Source organism: Cherax quadricarinatus, unplaced genomic scaffold (genome assembly GCF_038502225.1).
Source record: "Cherax quadricarinatus isolate ZL_2023a unplaced genomic scaffold, ASM3850222v1 Contig70, whole genome shotgun sequence".
NCBI lineage: Eukaryota > Metazoa > Arthropoda > Malacostraca > Decapoda > Parastacidae > Cherax > Cherax quadricarinatus.
In genome coordinates this window covers 322501-344961 of record NW_027195096.1, presented here as the reverse complement: position 1 = coordinate 344961, position 22461 = coordinate 322501, and the positions used below count along the sequence as shown (strand labels likewise).

Sequence of the window (22461 nt, the reverse complement as noted above, 5' to 3'; positions counted from 1 at the left end):
GTGATTGCTTATTTGGCTTCCAACATTATCTGGCAGTTGTGTTCAGTACTTATAAAAATGTTATATGAAAAACAGTGACCATTAAAAAATGATGTGATCATTCAGTGTTAGAACTAAAATGGAATGTAAATACCAACATGGTGGCACAAAGGACATATGCATGAGATGTTTCTCCTGCAACGTGAATATAATGTGGTTAACAAAGGTATCCATTGCATCTAAGTGTCATTTATTTGCTGTTGATATTCTGGTGTACCTTCTTCCATAAGGGGCTGGATAATGTATCCACTTTGTGAGGCCTGGTCTGAGGCTGCAGGGTTAATGATCTTGGAACCATTAGCTGTATTAATGGATATGAAGAAGGGTATAGAGTATTTGTAGGAAATGAGATGCAATAAGACAGAATATTTGGTTTCTGTAGATACATGTTTGCCCATCTGAATGACCTGCTTGGTTGTGTATTTGAAGATGCTTTGCCTACCTCTGATTCTGTCATTCAGATGGCCCTGGCCTTCTCATTATTTTGGTCAGAAAATAGAGAATATCTGTTTAGGCTTGGATTTTGCTCAAGCAGGTGCAGAGTTCTCTGTGATTGTTCTATCTTTTCATGTAGTAGATTTCTCATTTTGTTCCAGTTGGGAAGGAGAGTTTCTGGTTTATATCAGGGGTTCTGATAAGATATATTATGCATTACATCTTATAAAAGTTTCAAAGATCTTTCCTGCATAGGAAAGTGCAGTTCCTTTTATAACTGTGTTGACCAGTTGTTATTTTCAAAGCAAATATTTTCCACAGTCAATGAAGGGGACTTTGGTTCACTTGCTCCTGAAGAAGCCTTTTGATTCACTAAACATTTCAATCATATGTTTCTCTCTAAATTTATCAAACATTCTATTTCTGATCAATTGTTTCCTTCTCTGGAACAAAGTAGTAGTTAACTGTGTGTTTAGTCTGCATATAGACTATTTACTTCAACTGAGACAGCTTTTTGTAAGCTTATAACAATTTGGTACTGAACACTTGTTCTGAAATGTCACTGCTAATTTTGTTGACCTCTCTGCTGCATTTGATACCATTCATTATGGGTTACTGATACATGATCTTTTTTACTATGACCTTAAGGATACTTAATTGTTACTTCTGAAATCGTATCTTTCTGATCAGTCATATGAAGTGGTAGTCACTGATGTTGTATCTGAGCACTCTCCTTTGCTCTAAATGTTTCTCAGGGCTCTGTTCTTGAACTGTTCTTGTTTACTGGTGGATGTCTGTGAGGTTGATTATAATTTTTATTCTGATGATACACAAGTCTTCATTTGGGTTATGAATGTGGAAGATGCAAAACTGCTTTAGTTAGTTTTTGCTGGATATTCAGACTTCAATGACAAATAGAAAATTGAAACTACAAGAGGGTAGGACAGATTTTGTTTGTCAGAGGAAACCCCAGGGGAGTACATATTGCAGATTTTCGTTCTGTTAGTTTTCAGCTCATAGGATAAGTGAGGATCTGGGTATCTACTGGATTCTTCATTGTCATTTGTTGTACACATCAACTGAAGTGCAGTTCCTGCACTCTGAGAGAGGGGTGGGAATATTTGCAGTAGAGAGAGACATCTGAACTGTCTTATCAACATGCCTTTGGCAAGACAGTGAGAGTATAAATGATGGTGAAAATGTTTCTTTTTTTTTTGGGTCACCCTGCCTTGGTGGGAGACAGCCAGTGTTAAAACAAAAATCAACTGAATTGTTAAGTCTTGCAATTTTCATACTCATAATCTTTACTCAAAAAGTCAAGGAGGTAGTCTGAGACCTTGGATGAACATCACCAGTGCTTCTCACACCAGGATGAGAAAATGCCTTGATAAGTAGAGTATCTTGGTCCATATTCATGGATTTGTTTCTCCCTCAAATTGGTTTTTGCATTTGTATGTAGGTTTGTCTAATTACTTTCTAAAAAGTCATAAGTCTGCACTGAAGCCTTTTTAGGTAGACTGTATTTTTTCTGCCGACTGTGTTTCCACTAGTTCCTATGTATAAGCTGCATTGGTTCCCTATCAAGGTAAGAATTGAATTTGAACTCTGTTTATTAATATTTAAAGTTATTAAGTTTAATGAACCCAAGTATCTTGCTGATGTGCTTGTACCTTTACATCATTGTTGGGAATTTTTCCGTGAGTTGCCACAGATTTGTTAAGTAGGTTGCCAGTGTCTATTGAGAATCAGGAATCTGTTTATACTTTCAAGTCTGAATTGAAAGCACATCTCCCTTTTAAAGCACTTGATCATAATGATCATAGTGATATTGTTAGTAATGATCGTACTGTTACTTTTTTTTAACAAGCCTTCAGATGATTTCAAGGATCATAATCTCAGTGACTCAGTTTCATCCCAGGCTTCTTGGTTGAATCCATGTTTAGTCAGGCTATTGATGCCAGCTTCTTGCATTTCAACATAGGTAGCTATGGCACAGCTGATTGAGTATTTTGGAGGAGCTTGCTGAATTCCCTCTTATGTTCAATCATCTTCAAAAATTTTCTCATGCGCAGAGTATTTCAACTTTTTTTAAATTAACACCACAACAGCGACAATTTGTAAATACATACAAGTGTAATTCTGCTGTAGTGTGTTCATAAGTTATAAATAATTATACATTCAGTTTCTTGAGCCATGTGAGTTTTTTTTATCATCACATTCATCACGTGATTTCAGAAAATTTTGTGAAGCACGCAGTCTAGTACAGTATAAGCATAAAATTGTTCTAGAAATAACTTAAGTTCATACATACTGTGGCTGTTGAATGTCGAGTAGGTGCTGGAGATATGATGGTCTGGAGTTGCAATAATTTTGAGTTATGATTTACCCTCATAGGAATGTAATTTTGTTTTGCGATGAAAATTTGAGATCTGATACGCATTTGTAATTTAATTATGCCATTTTTTGTGTTATCAAGTTATTATGACCCCTAAAATGTGCAGTAAAGAGGCAATTCCTCTGAAGATCAAGCAAGAAATTTTGAAAAATATAGCATTAGAATTAGTGCATTGGTACTTGAGTATGGATTTCCATAATCACCCATCTTTACTGTTATCATGCAAAAAAAGAAAAATTACAAAAAATAATAATAAAGAGGCTTACAAATATTAAGCTAGCGGAAGAAAAGGCATAGAATTTTTCATAGAGATGAAAGGACCTTTGCTATTGTGAACAAAAGAGAAACAGATGAAGGGGGATGCAATGGCTGTAAGTTATATCTGTGAGCCGCTGGTCCCAGGCACAATGAAATTTGCATTTCCAGGGTTTTTGAATGAATAATCATTAAACAGTTTTGAGATACGATACATCTTATAGTAGGGATTAATATTGTACCTTCGAGGGACTACTATGTATGAACTTTAATCCCAGTCCCATGATCTAGTGTTTCTGTGGAGGGCACCAATATGCTGTGGGGTGTTGCCAGAACAATACAGTAGGGAAGTAATGTAGCCAATGTACAACACAACTTGTCCTCTAAATAACAGGTGAATTCTTCAGTGTATTATATTGGTCAACTTTTGCTCATTTTAAGCTGAGACCAAAGTTCAGTATTACATGCACAGTTTTCTATTCACCTAACCCTAATTTTAATTAATGTAAATGTATAAAGAAAAAACTTTATAGTTTTCTTCTTTTTCTGGTCACTCTGGCTCAGTGGGAGATGGATATGTTGATTTTTTTTTTTTGCACATCGTTTTAAATAACAAAATTACAGAAATAGGTGACTGTTGTCTGGTGGTAGAAAAGACATCATCATTGCTTGTCTAGTGGGAAACTCACCCATTGTTAAATTTGGGAATGGGTTGTGCTCTGGGGTGCTGCTGGGATGTGTCATGGAGTTTTGGTGGGATTTACATTATATCCTTTCAATGGTGGTACCTTGATGCTGGTGAAGGGCTTTTGGTCCAAGGAATTGATGCTACCTTCTCCTGCCGTGGATTTAATCTAATTACCTCCCATTCCCCATGTGCTGTTTGACCCCCTGTAGGTTTAACAGTTGGGAGGGGGTAAAGGAGGTTTTGTGGGTGAGGGGCTTGGACTAACAGCAAGCATGTGTGAGTGTGTTAGTTAGGAGTGAATGGAGACGAATGGTTTTTGGGACCTGACGAGCTGTTGGATTGTGAGTAGGGTAATATTTAGTGAAGAGATTCAGGGAAACTGGTTTTTATATAGCCAGACTTGAGTACTGGAAATGAGAAGTACAATGCCTACACTTTAAAGGAAAGGTTTGGGATATTGGCAGTTTGGAGAGGTATGTTGTATATGCTTCTAAACTGTGGTATCTGGGTGCCTCTGCGAAGACAGTGATTATGTGTGAGTGAGGTGAAAGTGTTGAATGATGATGATGAAAGTATTTTCTTTTTGAGTCACCCTGCCTCGGTGGGAGACAGCCGACTTGTTGAAAAAAAATATAATTATAATAATTATTATTAAAAATGTAACTTATGTTCCACTTATTTATGCCTGCTCACCACCACCTCTTTACACCTTGTAGAAGTTGACACTTAAAACACAAAAACATTTTCCTGGAAAGCATCTTTGTAACTTAATTAAAGTGTAATGTAATATGTATGTAAGAATTTAATATGACCTTGTGTGAGTTTAGTAAGAGTACTATATCAACACTGGCCAATATTCCAAGCTCCATCACTGATGGTGCTCAACAAATTGTTTCGTCAGCCATGACATGCATCTTTTTGACCAGTATTTAGTGTGTATTACAATACTACACTGAGTAGCTTCATTAATGTGAAATTATATTGTTTACAGTTTTCATTGTAGAGTTGGACAAGACTGTTAACAAATATAGTTTTTGCATTGAATGTACAGGCTGAGAGCTGTTATCCTACCTCAGCTTATTTCAGTTTACAGGCTGAGAGCTGTTATCCTACCTCAGCTTATTTCAGTTTACAGGCTGAGAGCTGTTATCCTACCTCAGCTTATTTCAGTTTACAGGCTGAGAGCTGTTATCCTACCTGAGCTTATTTCAGTTTACAGGCTGAGAGCTGTTATCCTACCTGAGCTTATTTCAGTTTACAGGCTGAGAGCTGTTATCCTGCCTCAGCTTATTTCAGTTTACAGGCTGAGAGCTGTTATCCTACCTGAGCTTATTTCAGTTTACAGGCTGAGAGCTGTTATCCTACCTGAGCTTATTTCAGTTTACAGGCTGAGAGCTGTTATCCTACCTGAGCTTATTTCAGTTTACAGGCTGAGAGCTGTTATCCTACCTCAGCTTATTTCAGTTTACAGGCTGAGAGCTGTTATCCTACCTCAGCTTAATTCAGTTTACAGGCTGAGAGCTGTTATCCTACCTCAGCTTATTTCAGTTTACAGGCTGAGAGCTGTTATGCTACCTCAGCTTATTTCAGTTTACAGGCTGAGAGCTGTTATCCTACCTGAGCTTATTTCAGTTTACAGGCTGAGAGCTGTTGTCCTACCTCAGCTTATTTCAGTTTACAGGCTGAGAGCTGTTATCCTACCTGAGCTTATTTCAGTTTACAGGCTGAGAGCTGTTATCCTACCTGAGCTTATTTCAGTTTACAGGCTGAGAGCTGTTATCCTACCTCAGCTTATTTCAGTTTACAGGCTGAGAGCTGTTATCCTACCTCAGCTTAATTCAGTTTACAGGCTGAGAGCTGTTATCCTACCTCAGCTTATTTCAGTTTACAGGCTGAGAACTGTTATCCTACCTGAGCTTATTTCAGTTTACAGGCTGAGAGCTGTTGTCCTACCTCAGCTTATTTCAGTTTACAGGCTGAGAGCTGTTATCCTACCTGAGCTTATTTCAGTTTACAGGCTGAGAGCTGTTATCCTACCTGAGCTTATTTCAGTTTACAGGCTGAGAGCTGTTGTCCTACCTCAGCTTATTTCAGTTTACAGGCTGAGAGCTGTTATCCTACCTGAGCTTATTTCAGTTTACAGGCTGAGAGCTGTTATCCTACCTGAGCTTATTTCAGTTTACAGGCTGAGAGCTGTTATCCTACCTCAGCTTATTTCAGTTTACAGGCTGAGAGCTGTTATCCTACCTCAGCTTAATTCAGTTTACAGGCTGAGAGCTGTTATCCTACCTCAGTTTATTTCAGTTTACAGGCTGAGAGCTGTTATGCTACCTGAGCTTATTTCAGTTTACAGGCTGAGAGCTGTTATCCTACCTGAGCTTATTTCAGTTTACAGGCTGAGAGCTGTTGTCCTACCTCAGCTTATTTCAGTTTACAGGCTGAGAGCTGTTATCCTACCTGAGCTTATTTCAGTTTACAGGCTGAGAGCTGTTATCCTACCTCAGCTTATTTCAGTTTACAGGCTGAGAGCTGTTATCCTACCTCAGCTTATTTCAGTTTACAGGCTGAGAGCTGTTATCCTACATCAGCTTATTTCAGTTTACAGGCTGAGAGCTGTTATCCTACCTCAGCTTATTTCAGTTTACAGGCTGAGAGCTGTTATCCTACCTCAGCTTATTTCAGTTTACAGGCTGAGAGCTGTTATCCTACCTCAGCTTATTTCAGTTTACAGGCTGAGAGCTGTTATCCTACCTCAGCTTATTTCAGTTTACAGGCTGAGAGCTGTTATCCTACCTCAGCTTATTTCAGTTTACAGGCTGAGAGCTGTTATCCTACCTGAGCTTATTTCAGTTTACAGGCTGAGAGCTGTTATCCTACCTGAGCTTATTTCAGTTTACAGGCTGAGAGCTGTCCTACCTCAGCTTATTTCAGTTTACAGGCTGAGAGCTGTTATCCTACCTGAGATTATTTCAGTTTACAGGCTGAGAGCTGTTATCCTACCTGAGCTTATTTCAGTTTACAGGCTGAGAGCTGTTATCCTACCTCAGCTTATTTCCGTTTATAGGCTAAGAGTTAGATAAAAGGACACAAGTTCAACTAATGTGACATTTTATTGTGGCAACGTTTTGCTCTCCAGGAGCTTTATCAAGCCTTTATCAAGCCACGGTAATGGCTTAATAAAGCTCCTGGAGAGCAAAACATTACCACAATAAAATGTCACATTAGTTGGACTTGTGTCCTTTTACATAACATATTGTCGATAATTCTACCAACTTAAATACAGGCTAAAAGTTGTTATCCTACTTTAGCTCATTTCATTGTACAGGTTAAGCTTTTATTCTACCTCAGTGCATTCAAAGCCTAGATATATTGCCATCCCTTGGGGTGCCATTCACAGCAGTTGACTATTGGATACCTATTTAATACTAGGTGAACCTGTGTAAGAGATGTAGTGAAACATGCCCAACATCTCTATCTTTCCCAAATTAACGTCGAGTACAGTGGACCCCCGACTTACCGAACGAATTTGTTCCCATAAGGAATATTGTAAATTAGATTAGTCCATTTCAGACCCCCAAAAATACACATACAAAAATACACTTACAAAAATACACTTACATAATTGTTCAAGTTGGGAGCTGATCGTAAGGCGGGGGTCCACTGTACTTGATTATGAGCTACAAGTCATTATTTCACCACTTGCCAGGCTCTGTGCTCACTTGTTGTGTAATGAACAGTACATTGTCCCAGAAATCCATAATATACATCTTTCAGACTAATATATTAAGCTTATTACTGTATTATACGTAGCAGCATGATATCTGTTCCAGTGTAACACTTTATGTTGTCAGCTGCTAGATTTTGGTGAAGAATTTTTAAGCCAAGGAATTTCAGCTGTTTTTTCTTTCTTTCACCTGTTACCTTCCATTGCTCTGGTGCTGTATGACCTTATGGGTTTGGTGCTTCTCATGTGTACTGTACTGTATACAGTTGTTGGAATGGCAAAATGTACTGGTGCTTCCAGTAACCAGTCAGTATTTTATACTGTTGTTAACAGTATTAACAGTGGCAGCTATTGAGCCACTTCTTCAAGTAAATAACCAAGTTTTTAAATTCTTTTGGACAGTTTTCTGTACAATGAAGACTTAAGATGAGTCACTTCATTAAGCAGATGGAGGTCCCATCCTCCACTGCTACCACTGAGGGATCCACACAAGTTTACCACTTCACATATGTACTGTAATAACTCATTAATTCATATACAATAAGTGCTTATGTTTAAAGAATCTTTGATGGATGCACTTACCAGTATGCTAAATAATTGACACGTATTTCATTCATCCTTGGTGTTACTGGTCTTCAATAAATAGCAAATTTGAATACATTGTTTCCTGGAAGTGGGAAGTACAGTGCTTGCACTCTGAAGGAGGGATGGAGATATTTTGCAGTTTTTGAACTACTATAGTATTTGCACGCCTCTGGCAAGACTGATGAAGTGAGTGATGATGAAAGTGTTTCTTCTTTTTTGGGTCACCCTGCCTTTATGGGAAATGTCCTGTGTTAAAAAAAGTTTCCCTTGCTTTATGCAGTAGATGTGTTCCAGGCGCATGGCAATTGTACTTAGCTCAATCACACCATTAAAAACTTAATTGCACATAATAAGAATTTTAAGTACATACTGCAGGGCCCTCTTAAAGGAAGGTATCTTCATGTTGGTATTGGGCTTTTGATCCAAATTACACTTGTTCTGGCAATATTTCTGATATGTTGGCAGCAGGTTGAATAGTCTTGCACCATGGATGCTGATACTGTGTTTTCTTATTGTGCTCATGGAACTCTTCCTTTTCACTGGGTATATTTGACACTTCCTTTCATATCTCACTCCAGTATGTTGTTATGGTAATAGGTTTGGGACTAGGATGTAGAGTATCTTCCAAGTACTGTGTATGGAAGTATTATCAGATCTGTCTCTCATTCAGTCATGAGAGAATATTCCAAGCAGTTTGCAACATTCCTAGCAGTTTAAGTGCCTTACTAGCTCTTGTGTTAGCAGTAAGTTGTATTTTGTAAAGCATGTTCTTGTTGTTCTGATAGATGGTTCACCTGTGTTATTTTCTTGTTCAATGAGATGGTTCTCCTGTGTTATGTTCCTGTTCTATGAGATGGTTCTCCTGTGTTATGTACCTGTTCTATGAGAGGGTTCTCCTGTTATGTTCCTGTTCTATGAGATGGTTCTCCTGTGTTATGTTCCTGTTCTATGAGATGGTTCTCCTGTGTTATGTTCCTATTCTGTGAAATGGTATGCCTGTGTTATGTTTTTGTTTTATGAGATGGTTCTCCTGCATTATGTTCCTGTTCTATAAAATGGTTCTCCTGTGTTATGTTTTTATGAGATGGTTCTCCTGTGTTATGTTTTTGCTTTATGAGATGGTTCTCCTGTGTTCCTGTTGTTCTGTGAAATGGTTCTCCTGTGTTATGTACCTGTTCTGTGAGATGGTTCTCCTGTGTTATGTACCTGTTCTGTGAGATGGTTCTCCTGTGTTATGTTCCTGTTCTATGAGGTGGTTCTCCTGTGTTATGTTCCTGTTGTATGAGATGGTTCTGTGTTATGTACCTGTTCTGTGAGATGGTTCTCCTGTGTTATGTACCTGTTCTGTGAGATGGTTCTCCTGTGTTATGTACCTGTTCTGTGAGATGGTTCTCCTGTGTTACATACCTGTTCTGTGAGATGGTTCTCCTGTGTTATGTACCTGTTCTATGTTCTCCTGTGTTATGTACCCTTTGTGTGAGATGGCTCTCCTGTTTTATATACCCCCATTGTGTGATGTACCTGTTCCTGTGTGTGAGATGGTTCTCCTGTGTTACATACCTGTGAGATGGTTCTCCTATGTTATGTACTCCTGTGTTATGTACCTGTTCTATGAGAGGGTTCTCCTGTGTTATGTACCCTTTGTGTGAGATGGCTCTCCTGTTTTATATACCCCCGTTGTGTGAGATGGTTCTCCTGTGTTATGTACCTGTTCTGTGAGATGGTTCTCCTATGTTATGTACTCGTTGTGTGAGATGGTTTTCCTGTGTTATGTACCTGTTCTGTGAGATGGTTCTCCTGTGTTATGTGCCCGTTGTGTGAGATGGTTCTCCTGTGTTATGTACCTGTTCTGTGAGATGGTTCTCCTATGTTATGTACCCGTTGTGTGAGATGGTTCTCCTGTGTTATGTACCTGTTCTGTGAGATGGTTCTCCTATGTTATGTACCCGTTGTGTGAGATGGTTTTCCTGTGTTATGTACCTGTTCTGTGAGATGGTTCTCCTGTGTTATGTGCCCGTTGTGTGAGATGGTTTTCCTGTGTTATGTACCTGTTCAGTGAGATAGAGTATATAAATATGATAGGTTGTGGGAGTTTTCGTACCCCTGTAACTCAACCCTGCATCAGGCTTGTCAGATGCTTGTCTTGTCAGCTAGGTTTTTACTGCTGGCTGTCTTCTAGCCCACATATCCATCATAGCCTGGTTGATCCGGCACTTGGTGGAGGATATTGTCGAGTTTCCTGTGTCAACAGTCTACCCTGCAACATTCTTCAGCATGTCTGTTGTTTTTTAAACTATTTTCATCACTTCTACCCTTGTTCCGGCAGCGTTTCTGACATCTGGTAAGATGTTAAAAAGTCTTGGACCACAGATGTTGATACAGTGTTCTCTTACTGTTCACACACACGCACTGCCTTTATTCTTCACTCCAGTATATTGTAATGGCGGTGTTCAGGTTTGAGACCAGACGACCCGTAAGCACCTTCCACACATATTATCATGTACCTCTCTCCTCCGCTCCAGCCAGTACATATTATCAATTTTGAGGCGTTCTCGGTAATTTAAATGTTTTTATTGGCCAAGGGTGAGTGAAGTGATGGGTGCGGTCATGGGAAGTGAGTGAAGTGATGGGTGCGGTCATGGGAGGTGAGTGAGGTGATGGGTGCGGTCATGGGAGGTGAGTGAAGTGATGGGTGCGGTCATGGGAGGTGAGTGAAGTGATGGGTGCGGTCATGGGAGGTGAGTGAAGTGATGGGTGCGGTCATGGGAGGTGAGTGAAGTGATGGGTGCGGTTATGGGAGGTGAGTGAAGTGATGGGTGCGGTCATGGGAGGTGAGTGAAGTGATGGGTGCGGTCATGGGAGGTGAGTGAAGTGATGGGTGCGGTCATGGGATGTGAGTGAAGTGATGGGTGCGGTCATGGGAGGTGAGTGAAGTGATGGGTGCGGTCATGGGAGGTGAGTGAAGTGATGGGTGCGGTCATGGGAGGTGAGTGAAGTGATGGGTGCGGTTATGGGAGGTGAGTGAAGTGATGGGTGCGGTCAGGGGAGGTGAGTGAGGTGATGGGTGCGGCCATGGGAGGTGAGTGAAGTGATGGGTGCAGTCATGGGAGGTGAGTGAAGTGATGGGTGCGGTCATGGGAGGTGAGTGAGGTGATGTGTGCAGTTATGGGAGGTGAGTGAAGTGATGGGTGAGGCCATGGGAGGTGAGTGAAGTGATGGGTGCGGTCATGGGAGGTGAGTGAAGTGATGGGTGCGGTCATGGGAGGTGAGTGAGGTGATGGGTGCGGTTATGGGAGGTGAGTGAAGTGGTGGGTGCGGCCATGGGAGGTGAGTGAAGTGATGGGTGCGGTCATAGGGGTGAGTGAAGTGATGGGTGCGGTGATGGGAGGTGAGTGAAGTGATGGGTGCGGTCATGGGAGGTGAGTTAGGTTGTGGGTGCTGTCATGGGAGGTGAAGGTAGGTGAGGTGATGAGCGCGGCCAAGAGAGGTGAAAATAGGGTATGAGCAGGGCCAAGAGAGATGAAGTTAGGGTATGAGCAGGGTCAAGAGAGGTGAAGTTAGGGTATGAGCAGGGTCAAGAGAGGTGAAGTTAGGGTATGAGCAGGGTCAAGAGAGGTGAAGTTAGGGTATGAGCAGGGTCAAGAGATTTGAAGTTAGGGTATGAGCAGGATCAAGAGAATTGAAGTTAGGGTGTGTGCAGGGTCAAGAGAGGTGAAGTTAGGGTATGAGAAGGGTCATGAGATTTGAAGTTAGGGTATGAGCAGGATCAAGAGAAGTGAAGTTAGGGTGTGTGCAGGGTCAAGAGAGGTGAAGTTAGGGTATGAGCAGGGTCAAGAGGTGAAGTTAGCGTATGAGCAGGGTAAAGAGAGGTGAAGTTAGGATATGAGCAAGATCAAGAGAGGTGAAGTTAGAGTATGAGCAGGGTCAAGAGAGGTGAAGTTAGGGTATGAGCAGGGTCAAGAGAGGTGAAGTTAGGGTATGAGCAGGGCCAAGAGAGGTGAAGTTAGGGTATGAGCAGGGTCAAGAGAGGTGAATTTAGGGTATGAGCAGGGTCAAGAGAGGTGAAGTTAGGGTATGAGCAGGGTCGAGAGAGGTGAAGTTAGGGTATGAGCAGGGTCAAGAGAGGTGAAGTTAGGGTATGAGCAGGGTCAAGAGAGGTGAAGTTAGGGTATGAGCAGGGTCAAGAGAGGTGAAGTTAGGGTATGAACAGGGTCAAGAGAGGTGAAGTTAGGGTATGAGCAGGGTCAAGAGAGGTGAAGTTAGGGTATGAGCAGGGTCAAGAGAAGTGAAGTTAGGGTATGAGCAGGGTCAAGAGAGGTGAAGTTAGGGTATGAGCAGGGTCAAGAGAGGTGAAGTTAGGGTATGAGCAGGGTCAAGAGAGGTGAAGTTAGGGTATGAGCAGGGTCAAGAGAGGTGAAGTTAGGTTATGAGCAGGGTCAAGAGAGGTGAAGTTAGGGTATGAGCAGGGTCAAGAGAGGTGAAGTTAGGTTATGAGCAGGGTCAAGGAAGGTGTAGCTAGGGATTAGGGATTAGAGATTATCTTAGGTACACAGAAGAGCCTTTATATATATATTTTTTAAGATTAGATACACTTCAGTGTACTGCTACTACTCTGCTGCATGATAGTTACATTGTGGGAACAACAGCAGTGTACTGCTACCCTGCTGCATGATAGTTACATTGTGGGAACACCAGCAGTGTACTGCTACACTGCTGCATGATAGTTACATTGTGGGAACAACAGCAGTGTACTGCTACACTGCTGCATGATAGTTACATTGTGGGAACACCAGCAGTGTACTGCTACACTGCTGCATGATAGTTACATTGTGGGAACACCAGCAGTGTACTGATACACTGCTGCATGATAGTTACATTGTGGGAACACCAGCAGTGTACTGATACACTGCTGCATGATAGTTACATTGTGGGAACAACAGCAGTGTACTGCTACCCTGCTGCATGATAGTTACATTGTGGGAACACCAGCAGTGTACTGCTACACTGCTGCATGATAGTTACATTGTGGGAACACCAGCAGTGTACTGCTACACTGCTGCATGATAGTTACATTGTGGGAACACCAGCAGTGTACTGCTACACTGCTGCATGATAGTTACATTGTGTTAACAACAGCAGTGTACTGATACACTACTGCATTAGTTACATTGTGGGAACACCAGCAGTGTACTGCTACACTGCTGCATGATAGTTACAGTATTGGAACAACAGCAGTGTACTGCTACACTGCTGCATGATAGTTATATTGTGGGAACACCAGCAGTGTACTGCTACACTGCTGCTTGATAGTTACATTGTGGGAACACCAGCAGTGTACTGCTACACTGCTGCATGATAGTTATATTGTGGGAACACCAGCAGTGTACTGATACACTGCTGCATGATAGTTACATTGTGGGAACACCAGCAGTGTCCTGATACACTGCTGCATGATAATTACATTGTGGGAACACCAGCAGTGTACTGCTACACTGCTGCATGATAGTTACATTGTGGGAACACCAGCAGTGTACTGCTACACTGCTGCATGATAGTTATATTGTGGGAACACCAGCAGTGTACTGCTACACTGCTGCATGATATTTACATTGTGGGAACACCAGCAGTGTCCTGATGCACTGCTGCATGATAATTACATTGTGGGAACACCAGTAGTGTACTGCTACACTGCTGCATGATAATTACATTGTGGGAACACCAGCAGTGTACTGCTACCCTGCTGCATGATAAATTGTGGGAACACCAACAGTGTACTGATACACTGCTGCATGATAGTTATATTGTGGGAACACCAGCAGTATACTGCTACCCTGCTGCATGATAGTTACATTGTGGGAACACCAGCAGTGTACTGCTACAGTGCAGCATGATAGTTACATTGTGGGAACACCAGCAGTGTACTGCTGCACTGCTGCATGATAATTATATTGTGGGAACACCAGCAGTGTACTGCTACCCTGCTGCATGATAAATTGTGGGAACACCAGCAGTGTACTGCTACCCTGCTGCATGATAAATTGTGGGAACACAAGTAGTGTACTGATACACTGCTGCATGATAGTTATATTGTGGGAACACCAGCAGTGTACTGCTACACTGCTGCATGATAGTTACATTGTGGGAACACCAACAGTGTACTGCTGCACTGCTGCATGATAATTATATTGTGGGAACACCAGCAGTGTACTGCTACCCTGCTCCATGATAAATTGTGGGAACACCAGCAGTGTACTGATACACTGCTGCATGATAGTTACATTGTGGGAACACCAACAGTGTACTGCTACACTGCTGCATGATAGTTACATTGTGGGAACACCAACAGTGTACTGCTACACTGCTGCATGATAGTTACATTGTGGGAACAACAGCAGAGTACTGCTACACTGCTGCATGATAGTTACATTGTGGGAACACCAGCAGCGTACTGATACACTGCTGCATGATAGTTACATTGTGGCAACACCAGCAGTGTACTGCTACACTGCTGCATGATAGTTACAGTGTGGGAACACCAGCAGCGTACTGATACATTGCTGCATGATAGTTACATTGTGGCAACACCAGCAGTGTACTGCTACACTGTTGCATGATAGTTACAGTGTGGGAACACCAGCAGTGTACTGCTACACTGCTGCATGATAGTTACAGTGTGGGAACACCAGCAGCGTACTGATACACTGCTGCATGATAGTTACATTGTGGCAACACCAGCAGTGTACTGCTACACTGTTGCATGATAGTTACAGTGTGGGAACACCAGCAGTGTACTGCTACAGTGCTGCATGATAGTTACAGTGTGGGAACACCAGCAGTGTACTGCTACACTGTTGCATGATAGTTACATTGTGGCAACACCAGCAGTGTACTGCTACCCTGCTGCATGATAGTTAGTGTGGGAACACCAGCAGTGTACTGCTACACTGCTGCATGATAGTTACAGTGTGGGAACACCAGCAGTGTACTGCTACACTGCTGCATGATGTTACATAACACCAGCAGTGTACTGCTACACTACCCTGGGAACACCAGCAGTGTACTGATACACTGCTGCATGATAGTTACAGTGTGGGAACACCAGCAGTGTACTGCTACACTGCTGCATGATAGTTACAGTGTGGGAACACCAGCAGTGTACTGCTGCATGATAATTACATTGTGGGAACAGCAGTGTACTGATACACTGCTGCATGATAATTACATTGTGGGAACAGCAGTGTACTGATACACTGCTGCATGATAATTACATTGTGGGAACACCAACAGTGTACTGCTACACTGCTGCATGATAGTTACATTGTGGGAACACCAACAGTGTACTGCTACACTGCTGCATGATAGTTACATTGTGGGAACACCAGCAGTGTACTGCTACACTGCTGCATGATAGTTACATTGTGGGAACACCAGCAGTGTACTGCTACACTGCTGCATGATAGTTACATTGTGGGAACACCAGCAGTGTACTGCTACACTGCTGCATGATAGTTACATTGTGGGAACACCAGCAGTGTACTGCTACACTGCTGCATGATAGTTACATTGTGGGAACACCAGCAGTGTACTGCTACTACACTGCTGCATGATAGTTACATTGTGGGAACACCAGCAGTGTACTGCTACACTGCTGCATGATAGTTACATTGTGGGAACACCAGCAGTGTACTGCTACACTGCTGCATGATAGTTACATTGTGGGAACACCAGCAGTGTACTGCTACACTGCTGCTGCTATGATAATTACATTGTGGGAACACCAGCAGTGTACTGCTACACTGCTGCATGATAGTTACATTGTGGGAACACCAGCAGTGTACTGCTACACTGCTGCATGATAGTTACATTGTGGGAACACCAGCAGTGTACTGCTACACTGCTGCATGATAGTTACATTGTGGGAACACCAGCAGTGTACTGCTACACTGCTGCATGATAGTTACATTGTGGGAACACCAGCAGTGTACTGCTACACTGCTGCATGATAGTTACATTGTGGGAACACCAGCAGTGTACTGCTACACTGCTGCATGATAGTTACATTGTGGGAACACCAGCAGTGTACTGCTACACTGCTGCATGATAGTTACACACTGCTGTGGGAACACCAGCAGTGTACTGCTACACTGCTGCATGATAGTTACATTGTGGGAACACCAGCAGTGTACTGCTACACTGCTGCTGTATGATAGTTACAAAGTGGGAACACCAGCAGTGTACTGCTACACCAGCAGTGTACTGCTACCCTGCTGCATGATAGTTACAGTGTGGGAACACCACCAGTGTACTGCTACACTGCTGCATGATAGTGTGGGAACAACAGCAGTGTACTGCTACACTGCTGCATGATAGTTATATTGTGGGAACACCAGCAGTGTACTGATACACTGCTGCATGATAGTTATATTGTGGGAACACCAGCAGTGTACTGATACACTGCTACATGATAGTTATATTGTGGGAACACCAGCAGTGTACTGCTACCCTGCTGCATGATAATTACATTGTGGGAACACCAGCAGTGTACTGATACAATGCTGCATGATAGTTACACACTGCTGTGGGAACACCAGCAGTGTACTGCTACACACCAACAGTGTACTGCTGCATAGTGGGAACTGCAGTGTACTGCTACACTGCTGCACAATATGATAGTGGGAACACCAGCAGTGTACTGCTACACTGCTGCATGATAGTAGTTACATTGTGGGAACACCAGCAGTGTACTGCTACACTGTACTGTATGATAGTGGGAACACCAGCAGTGTACTGCTACACTGTACTGTATGATAGTGGGAACACCAGCAGTGTACTGCTACACTGTACTGTATGATAGTGGGAACACCAGCAGTGTACTGCTACACTGTACTGTATGATAGTGGGAACACCAGCAGTGTACTGCTACACTGCTGCATGATAGTTATACTGCTACACTGTGGGAACACCAGCAGTGTACTGCTACACTGCTGCATGATAGTGGGAACACCAGCAGTGTATAGTTATATTGTGGGAACACCAGCAGTGTACTGCTACCCTGCTGCATGATACTTACATTGTGGGAACACCAGCAGTGTACTGATACACTGCTGCATGATAATTATATTGTGGGAACACCAGCAGTGTACTGCTACCCTGCTGCATGATAGTTACAGTGTGGGAACACCAGCAGTGTACTGCTACCCTGCTGCATGATAGTTAATTACACCAGCAGTGTACTGCTACACTGGGAACACACAGCAGTGTACTGCTACACTGTGTACTGCTACACTGCTACACTGCTGCATAGTTACAGTGTGGGAACACCAGCAGTGTACTGCTACACTGCTGCATTGCTGCATGATAGTTACATTGTGGGAACACCAGCAGTGTACTGATACAATGCTGCATGATAATTATATTGTGGGAACACCAGCAGTGTACTGCTACCCTGCTGCATGATAGTTACAGTGTGGGAACACCAGCAGTGTACTGCTACCCTGCTGCATGATAGTTACATTGTGGGAACACCAACAGTGTACTGCTACACTGCTGCATGATAGTTACAGTGTGGGAACACTAGCAGTGTACTGCTACTCTATACTGCACCAGCAGTGTACTGCTACCCTGCTGCATGATAGTTACATTGTGGGAACACCAACAGTGTACTGCTACACTGCTGCATGATAGTTACAGTGTGGGAACAACAGCAGTGTACTGCTACACTGCTGCATGATAGTTACAATGTGGGAACAACAGCAGTGTACTGCTACCCTGCTGCATGATAGTTACATTGTGGGAACACCAGCAGTGTACTGATACACTGCTGCATGATAGTTACATTGTGGGAACACCAGCAGTGTACTGATACACTGCTGCATGATAGTTACAGTGTGGGAACAACACTGTACTGCTACTCTGCTGCATGATAGTTACAATGTGGGAACAACACTGTACTGCTACACTGCTGCATGATAGTTACAATGTGGGAACAACAGCACTATACTGCTACACTGCTGCATGATAGTTACAGTGTGGGAACACCAGCAGTGTACTGCTACCCTGCTGCATGATAGTTACAATGTGGGAACACCAGCAGTGTACTGCTACCCTGCTGCATGATAGTTACAGTGTGGGAACACCAGCAGTGTACTGCTACCCTGCTGCATGATAGTTACATTGTGGGAACAACAGCACTATACTGCTACACTGCTGCATGATAGTTACAGTGTGGGAACACCAGCAGTGTACTGCTACCCTGCTGCATGATAGTTACAATGTGGGAACACCAACAGTGTACTGCTGCACTGCTGCATGATAATTATATTGTGGGAACACCAGCAGTGTACTGCTACACTGCTGCATGGTAGTTACATTGTGGGAACAACAGCAGTGTACTGCTACCCTGCTGCATGATAGTTACAGTGTGGGAACACCAGCAGTGTACTGCTACCCTGCTGCATGATAGTTACAGTGTGGGAACACCACCAGTGTACTGCTACACTGCTGCATGATAGTTACAGTGTGGGAACACCAGCAGTGTACTGCTACACTGCTGCATGATAGTTACAGTGTGGGAACACCAGCAGTGTACTGCTACACTGCTGCATGATAGTTACAGTGTGGGAACACCAGCAGTGTACTGCTACACTGCTGCATGATAGTTACAATGTGGGAACAACAGCAGTGTACTGCTACACTGCTGCATGATAGTTACAGTGTGGGAACACCAGTGTACTTCTACACTGCTGCATGATAGTTACAGTGTGGGAACAACAGCAGTGTACTGCTACACTGCTGCATGATAGTTACAGTGTGGGAACACCAGCAGTGTACTGCTACACTGCTGCATGATAGTTACAGTGTGGGAACACCAGCAGTGTACTGCTACACTGCTGCATGATAGTTACAGTGTGGGAACAACAGCAGTGTACTGCTACACTGCTGCATGATAGTTACAGTGTGGGAACAACAGCAGTGTACTGCTACACTGCTGCATGATAGTTACAGTGTGGGAACACCAGCAGTGTACTGCTACACTGCTGCATGATAGTTACAGTGTGGGAACAACAGCAGTGTACTGCTACACTGCTGCATGATAGTTACAGTGTGGGAACACCAGCAGTATGCTACTATACTATCCAGGTGGTCAGCATCCCCGCTGCCAGGTGACAGATCAAGTCTCTTGGTTGCTGGCCAGATCAGCGAAACTGTTAGTGATCGCGGCCCGTAGTCCAACGTATGCATCATAACCCGGCTCATCTGGAACTGTTTTTGGGGAATTTGTAAAGCTTCCTCTTGACAGCTAGAGGTTTGTTACACCCCCCCCCCACCACATGCATGAGGGGGAAGTGTTGAGACATGGTTTCTTAGTAGTTACTGAGGTTTCTCTCAGTGTACTCTTTGCTCCCCTGCTTGTCACTGGAGTATTGGAGTGTCCTGCACCGTCTGTCAAACCTCATATGTTCATAAGTAGTAATTTCTGTGTAGGTTTGGGACCAATCCCTCCAGTATCTTATAGTTCTCTCAGACGTTCTTAGGAATACCGTTGTAGGGACTTCAAGCGCTCGCAGTGCTTGACTGAGTTTATACGAGCTGTGATGGTTTTCTGTACATTGACCAGCTCAGCAATTTTGCCTACCTTGAAGGGGGACGTTAGTACTGAGCAGTATTACAGTCTAAAGAGAACGAGTAACCTGAAGCGTATCATTATTGGCTTGAGAGCTCGTGTTCTGAAAGTTCTAGGTACCCAATCTATCATTTTCCTTGCAGATGCGATAACATTGTTGTGTTCCTTGACAATGTAATCAAGATAATGTAAATTATGGGCAAGAAAATGTTACTTGTTGTAAGATAATGTTAGTCTGTTCTAGGAAACATTGCTGAATGTTAATCTGTTCTAGGAAACATTGCTGAATGTTAATCTGGTCTAGGAAACATTGCTGAATGTTAATCTGTTCTAGGAAACATTGCTGAATGTTAATCTGGTCTAGGAAACATTGCTGAATGTTAATCTGTTCTAGGAAACATTGCTGAATGTTAATCTGGTCTAGGAAACATTGCTGAATGTTAATCTGTTCTAGGAAACATTGCTGAATGTTAATCTGGTCTAGGAAACATTGCTGAATGTTAATCTGTTCTAGGAAACATTGCTGAATGTTAATCTGGTCTAGGAAACATTGCTGAATGTTAATCTGTTCTTGGAAACATTGCTGAATGTTAATCTGGTCTAGGAAACATTGCTGAATGTTAATCTGTTCTAGGAAACATTGCTGAATGTTAATCTGTTCTTGGAAACATTGCTGAATGTTAATCTGGTCTAGGAAACATTGCTGAATGTTAATCTGGTCTAGGAAACATTGCTGAATGTTAATCTGTTCTTGGAAACATTGCTGAATGCTAATCTGGTCTAGGAAACATTGCTGAATGTTAATCTGGTCTAGGAAACATTGCTGAATGTTAATCTGGTCTAGGAAACATTGCTGAATGTTAATCTGGTCTAGGAAACATTGCTGAATGTTAATCTGTTCTAGGAAACATTGCTGAATGTTAATCTGGTCTAGGAAACATTGCTGAATGTTAATCTGGTCTAGGAAACATTGCTGAATGTTAATCTGGTCTAGGAAACATTGCTGAATGTTAATCTGTTCTAGGAAACATTGCTGAATGTTAATCTGGTCTAGGAAACATTGCTGAATGTTAATCTGGTCTAGGAAACATTGCTGAATGTTAATCTGGTCTAGGAAACATTGCTGAATGTTAATCTGTTCTTGGAAACATTGCTGAATGTTAATCTGGTCTAGGAAACATTGCTGAATGTTAATCTGGTCTAGGAAACATTGCTGAATGTTAATCTGTTCTTGGAAACATTGCTGAATGTTAATCTGGTCTAGGAAACATTGCTGAATGTTAATCTGTTCTAGGAAACATTGCTGAATGTTAATCTGGTCTAGGAAACATTGCTGAATGTTAATCTGTTCTAGGAAACATTGCTGAATGTTAATCTGTTCTGGGAAACATTGCTGAATGTTAATCTGGTCTAGGAAACATTGCTGAATGTTAATCTGTTCTAGGAAACATTGCTGAATGTTAATCTGGTCTAGGAAACATTGCTGAATGTTAATCTGTTCTAGGAAACATTGCTGAATGTTAATCTGGTCTAGGAAACATTGCTGAATGTTAATCTGTTCTAGGAAACATTGCTGAATGTTAATCTGTTCTGGGAAACATTGCTGAATGTTAATCTGGTCTAGGAAACATTGCTGAATGTTAATCTGTTCTAGGAAACATTGCTGAATGTTAATCTGGTCTAGGAAACATTGCTGAATGTTAATCTGTTCTAGGAAACATTGCTGAATGTTAATCTGGTCTAGGAAACATTGCTGAATGTTAATCTGTTCTAGGAAACATTGCTGAATGTTAATCTGGTCTAGGAAACATTGCTGAATGTTAATCTGTTCTAGGAAACATTGCTGAATGTTAATCTGGTCTAGGAAACATTGCTGAATGTTAATCTGGTCTAGGAAACATTGCTGAATGTTAATCTGGTCTAGGAAACATTGCTGAATGTTAATCTGGTCTAGGAAACATTGCTGAATGTTAATCTGTTCTAGGAAACATTGCTGAATGTTAGTCTTTTCTAGGAAACATTGCTGAATGTTAATCTGTTTTAGGAAACATTGCTGAATGTTAATCTGTTCTAGGAAACATTGCTGAATGTTAATCTGGTCTAGGAAACATTGCTGAATCTTAATCTGTTCTAGAAAACATTGCTGAATGATAATCTGGTCTAGGAAACATTGCTAAATCTTAATCTGGTCTAGGAAACATTGCTGAATGTTAATCTGGTCTAGGAAACATTCGTGAATCTTAATCTGGTCTAGGAAACATTGCTGAATCTTAATCTGGTCTAGGAAATATTGCTGAATGTTAGTCTGGTCTAGGAAACATTGGTGAATGTTAGTCTGGTCTAGAAAACGTTGCTGAATGTTAGTCTGGTCTAGGAAACGTTGCTGAATGTTAGTCTGGTCTAGGAAACGTTGCTGAATGTTAGTCTGGTCTAGGAAACGTTGCTGAATGTTAGTCTGGTCTAGGAAACGTTGCTGAATGTTAGTCTGGGGTAGGAAACGTTGCTGAATGTTAGTCTGGGATAGGAAACGTTGCTGAATGCTAGTCTGGGGTAGGAAACGTTGCTAGGAAATGTTACTGAATGAAATACGATAGTCTGGAAAATGTTAGCTTCATGTTAACGAGGCTTGTGGGGGTCGGTCATTGAGCACTGCTGAGGTGTTGTAGTATGGAGTAAACGTTAATAAACTGGGAGACGTTTTATGCTGTAGTGGTGTC

The 22461-nt window shown here is 42.2% G+C and overlaps 1 protein-coding gene across 5 annotated transcripts in view; it reads left to right on the top strand.

The window, feature by feature from the left end:
• LOC128687655 (forkhead box K) overlaps positions 1-22461 on the top strand; it is a 116456-nt gene that overhangs the window by 4691 nt on the left and 89304 nt on the right. The gene's annotated exons all lie outside the window — the stretch shown is intronic.